Raw genomic sequence first — 8,924 nt, 5'->3', positions numbered from 1 at the left:
GAATTTCAGCCCATTGGCCATACATATACTTGTTAACCACATTAATCTGCAACTGAAAAGCAGCTACACAACTGTAAAAGAGAAATGTGCAAAGATGGTTTGACTTCATTACTTTATATCCTGAATGTGTTTTTTTACTCCTCTTCAGATTCACATTAAATAACCACTTGTTTTTTTTTATTTTTCACTTTTAAATAGATCTTACAGACACAAAGGCAATTTACCCATCCCTGTCAACAGTCCATTCATCATCACTGCTCTCTAGATCTGCCACAAAAAAAGAGCAGAGAGGTCAGGTTTGGCGGAATCACCTTCAAAGGGTCAAGATAACAAAATCTAAACTTTTCAAGGCTCTTCATGTCAAAGTCCAAACTAAACCTAATATTGATAAATAAATCAATTATTATCCTCAAGACATACAAAGACCACTTTTTTTTTGTTGCATACCAAAACCTGATGGATTTTTCCAAGACCTTCTGGTTAGGCTGTAGTGCTAGTACAGAAATTATAAGTGGAGGTATTAAAGTGAACCCATTTTGGATCATTCAGACTGGACACATGATGTTAAAACAACTCATAAAACTTGAGCTTTGTCCTACCCATCCTTGGCCAACTCAATGGTCTCTCAATGTGATGGACATCTTGTAAAACATAATTCCCAATGCTTTCTCCTATAGATCAATATTTCATTCCATATTCTGTCATAGAGACTCATTTTTAAGCACAATGTACTACAGAATGACATTAAACAAATTAGTAAATAAGTAAATGCTATCCAGAGTCAAGGAAGCAATGGTACCTTGTATTATCTTCTAGATACTGATCAATATACATGAAAATGTGATGTTTGTACATTAACTTTTGATTTATTTTTTTCTATATTTGAAATGATGGAATTACGATCCGGTAGGGTCATGTTAACCCAGTTTTATCTAGTATATTGGAGTACATTACATACTTTTATGGTGATCTATGCCATGTATGTACTTATTGGAGAACGAGATTTGTGACTTGCAAGTGATTGCCAAACAGCTCTTCCCATGAAGCAGTTCAGCCAGAAAACAAAAAAAAACGCAAGTTGCAGAAATGATGTTGACTTCATTTATGCTGCTGGAAAGCGATACTTGCATGCATGTAACTAAACTAGTAAGAAGACCTAGCTATTCATCCTAACTAAATCCCCAAACATTTGGGTCTCCAACCTGTGTCTGTGATTTGACCGAGTATATAGATCAGGACTAAATGGACAGAAATACAAATCCTTTATAAAACAGCTCTGATATACATATTACAGAAGCATATCCCCTCAAATAAAGTGCTTAAATACTAAACATAATAAGGTTACTTAAAGGTAGATCATCTTTGATATGATTGCCAATATGTAACAAAAATTGTAATTAAAGAACAAGTAGCTAACTTTTATTACTAACTTGTTCAATGGAAAATTAAAAAACTACAGTATTAGGTTTGTGTATATGTATTTATAGTGTTTACAGCAGGTTACAATCTTTGTAATCCTCTAGACAGTTCAGAAAACTTTTGGGAAGTACAAACGTGCATGCTGCATACAGGACTTACATACAGGAAAAAAAAACATTTCTTTTAACAGATAATGCTGAAAATAGCTTTCAATAGACATACGGTGTTCTGAAAAAGTTATCTTAATGGGTAAGGAAATAAAAATACAAAAGAGGACTATAATAAAATTAGACCAGTTTCAATAAGGCATAAAAAAAACAAAAAAAAAACAAAGAAGACAATCCAGCACCCCACCCCTCATTATGCATTGTTTTGTAGCACTGATGAGCACAATAAAAGTCTCACAGCTCCATTGTGTACTGACCATTACTGCAACTGTCTGCTTTCAGATGAGAAAAACAAAGTCACGGGGGATCAGGGGTCCATGGGGTAACAGTTTGGGTGCCGGACTTCTGGGCACAGGGGAATTAAAATATTGCACTCTGGTGCTGAGATTTTTTTTAAGATTGATTTAGAAAGATAATATAGTCCTCGTCATGACAAATGGTATGTATAGCTAAATGTTTTGTTTTGCCTTCAAGTCATACCCCAAGGGTTATGTATAGAGTCTAAAACACAATGAAATTGCATGCATTCTTTTTTTTTTTTTTTTTTTTTTTTTAAGAAGACCCTTCCATGCCTTCCCCTTGTTGTCTTTACATTATTTATTGCTTACTGCCCTTGACAGCTTTTGGAAGGCAAAGTGGGATATCACCTTTGCCTTCTGGGCACTCAATATCCTGTGAAAGGTTATGGATTCAATTCTTTGTTTTTAAAGACTGCAGGGGGTTGGGGTGGCCCATTATTTAGGTTGAAAAGACTGCTTTTTTTTCAATTGCAATGTGCAATAGGATGCTGGAATGTGATGCGCAAACCAACACTGCTCCTTGGTGCCCTCAGTATTGAATAGGAAAGGACTCAAATCCATGTCAAGTTTAAATTGCTGTGTCCCCACTGGGTACTTTCTCCTTCTCAGTTTGTCATGGTGACTATGTAAAAGAGAGAGATATCCTCCTATAAATTTTGGAGCTGTCACCACCTGCTTGGAAAACAACTTACAAAAAAAAAAAAAAAAAAAAGAAATTCCCGTTCTTTTTAGAGATTTTCTCTTGTTTCCGTTTGCAGAATAGAATAAAACATTTGGGAGCAAGAATGTTGTTCTCTGTCTTTTATGCAGAAGCAAAAACAAACTCAGTCTCTCCTATAATACTTTTACTGAAGACAAGCGACCCAACTGGCTGGAAGTTATTTCTTCAACTTAGTTCAATACTCATCCTATAGTTAGATGTTTTAAACTACATTATTATCATACTAAACAAAAATCTCTTGAAGTGGGAAAAAAACCAAATATGGCAAAGTAGTTTATGGCTCCCTAACTTATTCATGCAAATCAAGAAATAAAATAACCAATATGGTGATGGAATCTATGGGGTCTATGTATAAAGTAATGAATCTTACATTTAAACTTGGAGAAACAATCTTTGCCATTGAAAGCACTTCGACCTGGAAAATTCTTCACCAGAGAAGAATTTTTAATGAATGTAAGATTTATAAATCGACCCTTATATGATGGTTCAGTAAAGATCCGGACATTAGGGAAACCAAGCTGTATGGTTCATTAAATCAAAGACTTATACAGGTATAATATGACATGATGGGTATTAATTAAACCTGGTCATTAATAAGCATTTCACATGTAGTCTTTAAAATATAAGTGATACATTTTTACTAACATTTTCCATTCACCATCACCAGCTACCAAATTAGCCACATCTCAAGAGAAAAAATCTTACACTGTCAAAGATAACCTTAAAATGTTGTTGTAACAAAACTGGCAGCAAATATTTTTTTATAGAACTTAGCTAGAAGGAGACAAAGACACCCTGAAGAAAGTGACTGTTCTTACAAATTTATTTCTAGTTGCAACAGAAAAGAAAATCTGTAATAAGCACATCTCCTTTAACCAGGCACTCTTATTTTTTGGACATTGACAAGACCAAGAGTTCTCCATTCATGCAACAACTATTTTATAATAAGGTCTGGTACTTCAGCCACTCACTTTATACAGCAAGAACCCCAATTATAAGCACATCGCTTCTCATTAAAACAGCACCTTCTTATACAACGTACTCCTTTTAACATAGCTATCCCCAATGGGCTTTCAAACCTCTATTTAAAAAGGGGTTTAACCCCTGCTCCACTGCCTGCGCTAAATCCCTCGAAGGCTATGCTCCTTCATCATCTTTAATTGTGCTTGCAAATCCCATATAGAATTTCTCATTTTAGCTCCAAGAAGACCTGGCCTCCTCCCTCAACACCCCACCATAGATTTATTTCTAAAGCTTTGCAGAGATCACAAAACAGTTTTAATCTGCATTTTAATTGGCATTCCAAGAAGAGGGGGCTACCCCTTCTTAGTCACTCTCTGCTTCCAAATCAAGGAGCTTTTTGCATCTCCTATTAAAAGTTACAATGAGTCCTGAATGGTACTAGAGACATGACATACACTTCACCATGCAGGTTAAGAATGCAAAATTTCACACGAACATACAACCGCACTGTGCAGATGCCAACACACAATGTATATTCAGCAGCTACTGCACAATACACGCTTCATACAAAGACATCCTGCTTTTACAGCAAAACACTCTGGTCTGGTAGCTTGGAGAACACTGATAATTGCTTTAATTAGATAGCACTTTTCTCCCCCCAAAACACTTCAGATTGGAGCTTGAAAGGACCATTTAGAACCCTGTAGGAATCTGAACACTGAGCACATTATGAGCAAAAGAATTGCAGCAGTTGGCATATGTTACTCAACTCCTGAGGTGCATCATAATTAAGTCACTCCAGTGTTGTCACTGGGGATCCACAATGGAAAGAAAGCCACAGGTTGCCCTATCAACAGTCCTTGTTCCCTCTTATCGGTGTTCAGGATCCTATAGACATTTAATGACAGTTTTCCAATACTGGTATTTCTGTACATGCGCAGTGTAATGGAGCTAAACAACAAACAGAAATGTATGGGAATGCATTGCAGAGTACAGTAAATAGAACCTGGTTGCTAACGGTTACTGTACTTTCCATATTCTATATAGTGAATACGCCTGGTTATTCATGACTGCAAAAGCCTAACAATCATGGCACATGTAGCTGTTTGTAACCGCCTATACCAAATATCAAGAGAAAGATTTAGACTTTTTTGGATTTCAGAAACTAAGGAACAAATAAATAGTAACAGGCCCAAGTTTACTTAGAATGGGGATTGAGTGTTATGCAAACTGAATATTTTTGTGAAATAATGATTACCACGTATGAGCTATTTCAGTGCTTGTATGCATAGTACGTGTGTGTGTGAGATTATATATATATATATATATATATATATATATATACACATACACACACATACACACACACATTCTAATATAAAAAAGAAAACAATCTCAGCAGCTACACACACACAACGATCTTTCTCTAATATCCAATTTGCTCATTTATGTAACACCATAGCCTAAGGCCTGATGAGGAGGACAAGAGTTGTTTCTGATTATAGCGATCACTTACACCTTTTTTGTGACCTTGCTTTCCTCCACTATCAATGCATCCATTGACTGAGTCTCAGGCTGAAGTTTATCTTTGACTGTAAACAGTTAAGGGAACAGCGATTGCCGACTTTCACTGTAGCAGAGAGAGAGATCCTTTGTTATAATAAAGAACATAAAAGGCCTGTGAGGGAGAAATATGGGTTTACACTACACAGAGATGTGACATTCCTAGCAGGGTCCAGACTGGAGTAAAACACAGCCATCCTCCACCAGCTCAGCCCCAGACTGTGTAAATCTGTCACTGGTTAAGACAGTTTTATAACCAGTCAGTCTAACCTATTCAGCCCAAGACTTTTCATTTACCTTTGAATTGAGGAATGAAATATATGTGGCAGCCTTTAGGGCACTTAACCCTTTGGCTGAAAAGCACCATGTTGATGGGAAAAATGAAGCTATTGTGAAAGAAACAACACAAGAGCATAACAAATACAACAGAAACAAAATCAGAATCTTAAGAGCACCTGTATTGTATTTTTAAATTCAAGACTATAAAAACATATCTATATCCCAAACTATTTTTATCTTTAGATAGAGAAGGATTAGAATGACACGTGTATTAGCACCGGCCATGAGTGCTAATACATTGCTTTGTTTTTATACAACAAACACTGCAATGCGTTATGAGAAAATGTGTCTGGTCTCCTTAGTGCAATATTACAAGGGATTGGGGTGAACTGACAAGGCTTTTTCTTGTGTTAACAAGCCTAAGGGGAAATTTTCCTAAAAGGGACTGGAAGACTCCCTTATGTTCTTGTTTGGTGACAACTCACAATTTCGAATTTCCGACCACTTTTTCCCCCAGTGGGGACAGAGAAAGCAATAAAAACCTCAATATAAAGACTTAGAATGGATTGTCGGCTGGCGTTCCAAGACTAAACTCAACCAACTTGATGCTTCTGGAACTCTGAGGCCCTCTTGTAACTATGCTTTACAAAAAAGGCCTTCAAGTCCTTAAAAAGTCACATTGTTTGTTGGAGGTATGGAACTTCAGTAAACAATTCGTTCTGATCCTAGACATTGAAGTCCAGTCTATCTGAAGTCATCATGGCGCAGCCACTGGCCATGCACCCTCCTTGGGCATCATTAGAGTATCCCGGTATGGTATAAGACCACACGTTTGATAGCAATAAAATCCTGACCAAGTTCTTTATTTACTTTATGCAAAATGAAAACAAAAAACTTTGGATACTTTGTATACATAAACACCAATGAGTCCCAGCTGATAAGAATGGAGAAGACTGTTTCCCTATAACGTGCTCCCCAGCCCGTCCCAAAGGATACAATAAAGCTGATGCACAAAAGGCAAACCCAATGAACCAGGAGATCTAAAGCAGAGTCTTAAAAGAATGACAACATGGGTACTCCCGCCCTGCCTCCCCCATTGTTCCATTTTTCAGCAATTAAGACTTATATCGCCCACGTGAAAACCGTCAGGTTAACGTGTCCAGGTAAGTTAACCCAAGCTGTGCCACAGCGGGCACAACCCCAACACAAAACCAAGCTTGGAGAAATGCCAGAGCACATCCAAACTCTTCAGAAAGCAGAAATTCTACCATCTCCAAAATCATCAACTAAGACTGGAACACATCGAACCCCTTCGCCTTACTTTCTCGGCTGCAAATATTTGTTCCAAGCGATAACGTGTGTTCCAAGCAATGACATTTCAAGCTACAAGGGCAAATCCCTGAAAAGCGAGACAATCTGATGGGATGTGTAGTGCAGAATGATGACCAGTACCCACACACGTTATTAGTAGATAGAACAAGTTTGTGCACAAGAGAGTTAAGTATTTATATTAAAAATGTAATAAAACATGAACATGGGATCTGTGCTGGAATTGAACATTTCTATACCAACTTCTTCTAAAATTTTCATACCGGTATTAACAGTACAAAGAGGTCAGCGAAGGTTGCATATTATGCAAAACGTAAGAAAATGGCATTGAAAGTATAAAGAATGAAATATGCACAGATCACATTGTGTGTGGAGTCATTTTATACAATCATTCTAAAACAAATGATAAAGGGTGCAATCAGACTGTATGGGATACTGCTAAGATATATAGGATAACTTGCTTGCTATGATTGGAATGTATGTAGAGATTCTGCCTCTGGGGTATTGGTAGAATATCCCATGTACAATGTATAAGCATAGACTGAATATGCGTTTGGAGTATGTAAACCAACAAAAGATCAGGATCCAACAAAGTATGATCTCATTCGACAATCTTGTAAATGGAAATACGAATGATGGGAATGTATGAAAGGAGTGATCTATATAAATGGGACAACAATCACACGAGTGTATGGGGTCATACTCGAATACAACTGATAGGTTGGTTGCTACTGATGAATATGTATAATAAAATAATCTGTTTATTGAGAAATGAATCTGACAATCAGCTACATTCACTGGAGGAGAACATTCAGGCTCCATGTGTTTTCAATGGCACTGATTGATTCTGGACCAGGGAATGTCAGTAATAAACCCCAATGTGTATGGGGCAATCTTACAATCAGATACAAGCAATGGTGATAATAATAATGGGAATATACATTACAATGTGCAATCATGGAGAGTATTTGGGGCACTCACAATCCATGGGATATAAGTGTATGGTTACAATGAATCTTTATGTACAGCGGGGCTATATATGTTGGCGCTATACAAATACTGTGCGAGATGTTACAATATATTGGATACAATGTGCAATCATGGAGAGTATTTGGGGCACTCACAATCCATGGGATATAAGTGTATGGTTACAATGAATCTTTATGTACAGTGTTGCATTATATGTTGGCGCTATACAAATACTGTGTGAGATGTTACAATATATTGGATACAATGTGCAATCATAGAGAGTGTATGGGACAAACTCACAATCCATGGGATATAAATGTATGGTTACAACCTATTCCTATTTAATGTACCGCAGTGCATTATATGTTGGCGCTATATAAATACTGTTTATTATTATTAATAAAAGTATGAGATGTTACAATATATTGCATACAAGTCATGAGTATTGGAATGTACAATCATAGTGAATGTATGGGGTCATCAGATACAACTGATGTACAATGTATCCAACAAGTGAACGATGTGGTAAGTGTCCATCATGCTGTGTATGGGGGGATTGACAAGTATCATCGGAATGCCCATGCAGTGTGTAGTGATGACACATCATACCAGTGTGTAACTGATTATTACCTGGTTGGAGATCCGATGCCTTGCAGCAGGCGGAAGATCCGCGGAGCTCGGTGCGATCCTCAGGGGAGGGGGTTAGAGATCGCGCAGGGTAGCACACAGGGATCCCGGGGAAGCCCAGTAATCCTTACACAGCGGGGCCCAGCTTTACGAGCGGTGAAAGATCCCGATCCAGCGTGAATGAAGCCATCACAAGTCCCAGGGAAGGAGATGCAATCCAAGATCGTACAATCCACAGCGTGCGATGTCTCATCCCAGCCTGCCCGATCCCAGCCCAGCCTGCCAGTGTATGGAGAGATCCCAACGTGTGCTCAGCTCCCGACTATGAACAGCAATGGAAAGTAGATGAGACTTCTCCCTCCTCCCCTCCTCAGCCCCAAAAATCCGCCCCCATAACACGCCTTACTGCCTGAAAGCTGACCTTCTACTCCTCCCCTCCACCAATAGCATCAGCCGCCTTCTCCTTGCAGCCCTCCCTCCTCCTCCTTCTCTTCTGGCACACAGGGATGGTTTGTTTGGATTGGAATTACTATGCTATGTGCGCCCTGGCTCTCTATTTTCCATTTCTTTCTCCTATTCTCCTCTGCT

General features: G+C 38.1%; 1 protein-coding gene across 6 annotated transcripts in view; it reads right to left on the bottom strand.

Moving 5' to 3' along the window:
- Positions 1-8,674, bottom strand: part of FGFR2 (fibroblast growth factor receptor 2) — a 70,931-nt gene extending 62,257 nt beyond the window's left edge. For 3 of the 6 annotated variants that reach the window (XM_072425141.1, XM_072425143.1, XM_072425145.1), the window contains exon 1: positions 8,340-8,674. The gene's annotated coding sequence lies outside the window, so the exon portion shown is untranslated. The remainder of the gene's footprint in view (positions 1-8,339) is intronic. The other 3 variants (XM_072425142.1, XM_072425144.1, XM_072425146.1) reach the window with 1 other exon arrangement.
- Between the last annotated feature and the right edge of the window lie 250 nt (positions 8,675-8,924).

The sequence above is a fragment of the Pyxicephalus adspersus genome, chromosome 10 (genome assembly GCF_032062135.1).
Source record: "Pyxicephalus adspersus chromosome 10, UCB_Pads_2.0, whole genome shotgun sequence".
NCBI classification, from domain to species: Eukaryota; Metazoa; Chordata; class Amphibia; order Anura; family Pyxicephalidae; genus Pyxicephalus; species Pyxicephalus adspersus.
The sequence above is the reverse complement of the archived record's forward strand: the minus strand, read 5'-3'. Positions and strand labels throughout refer to the sequence as shown.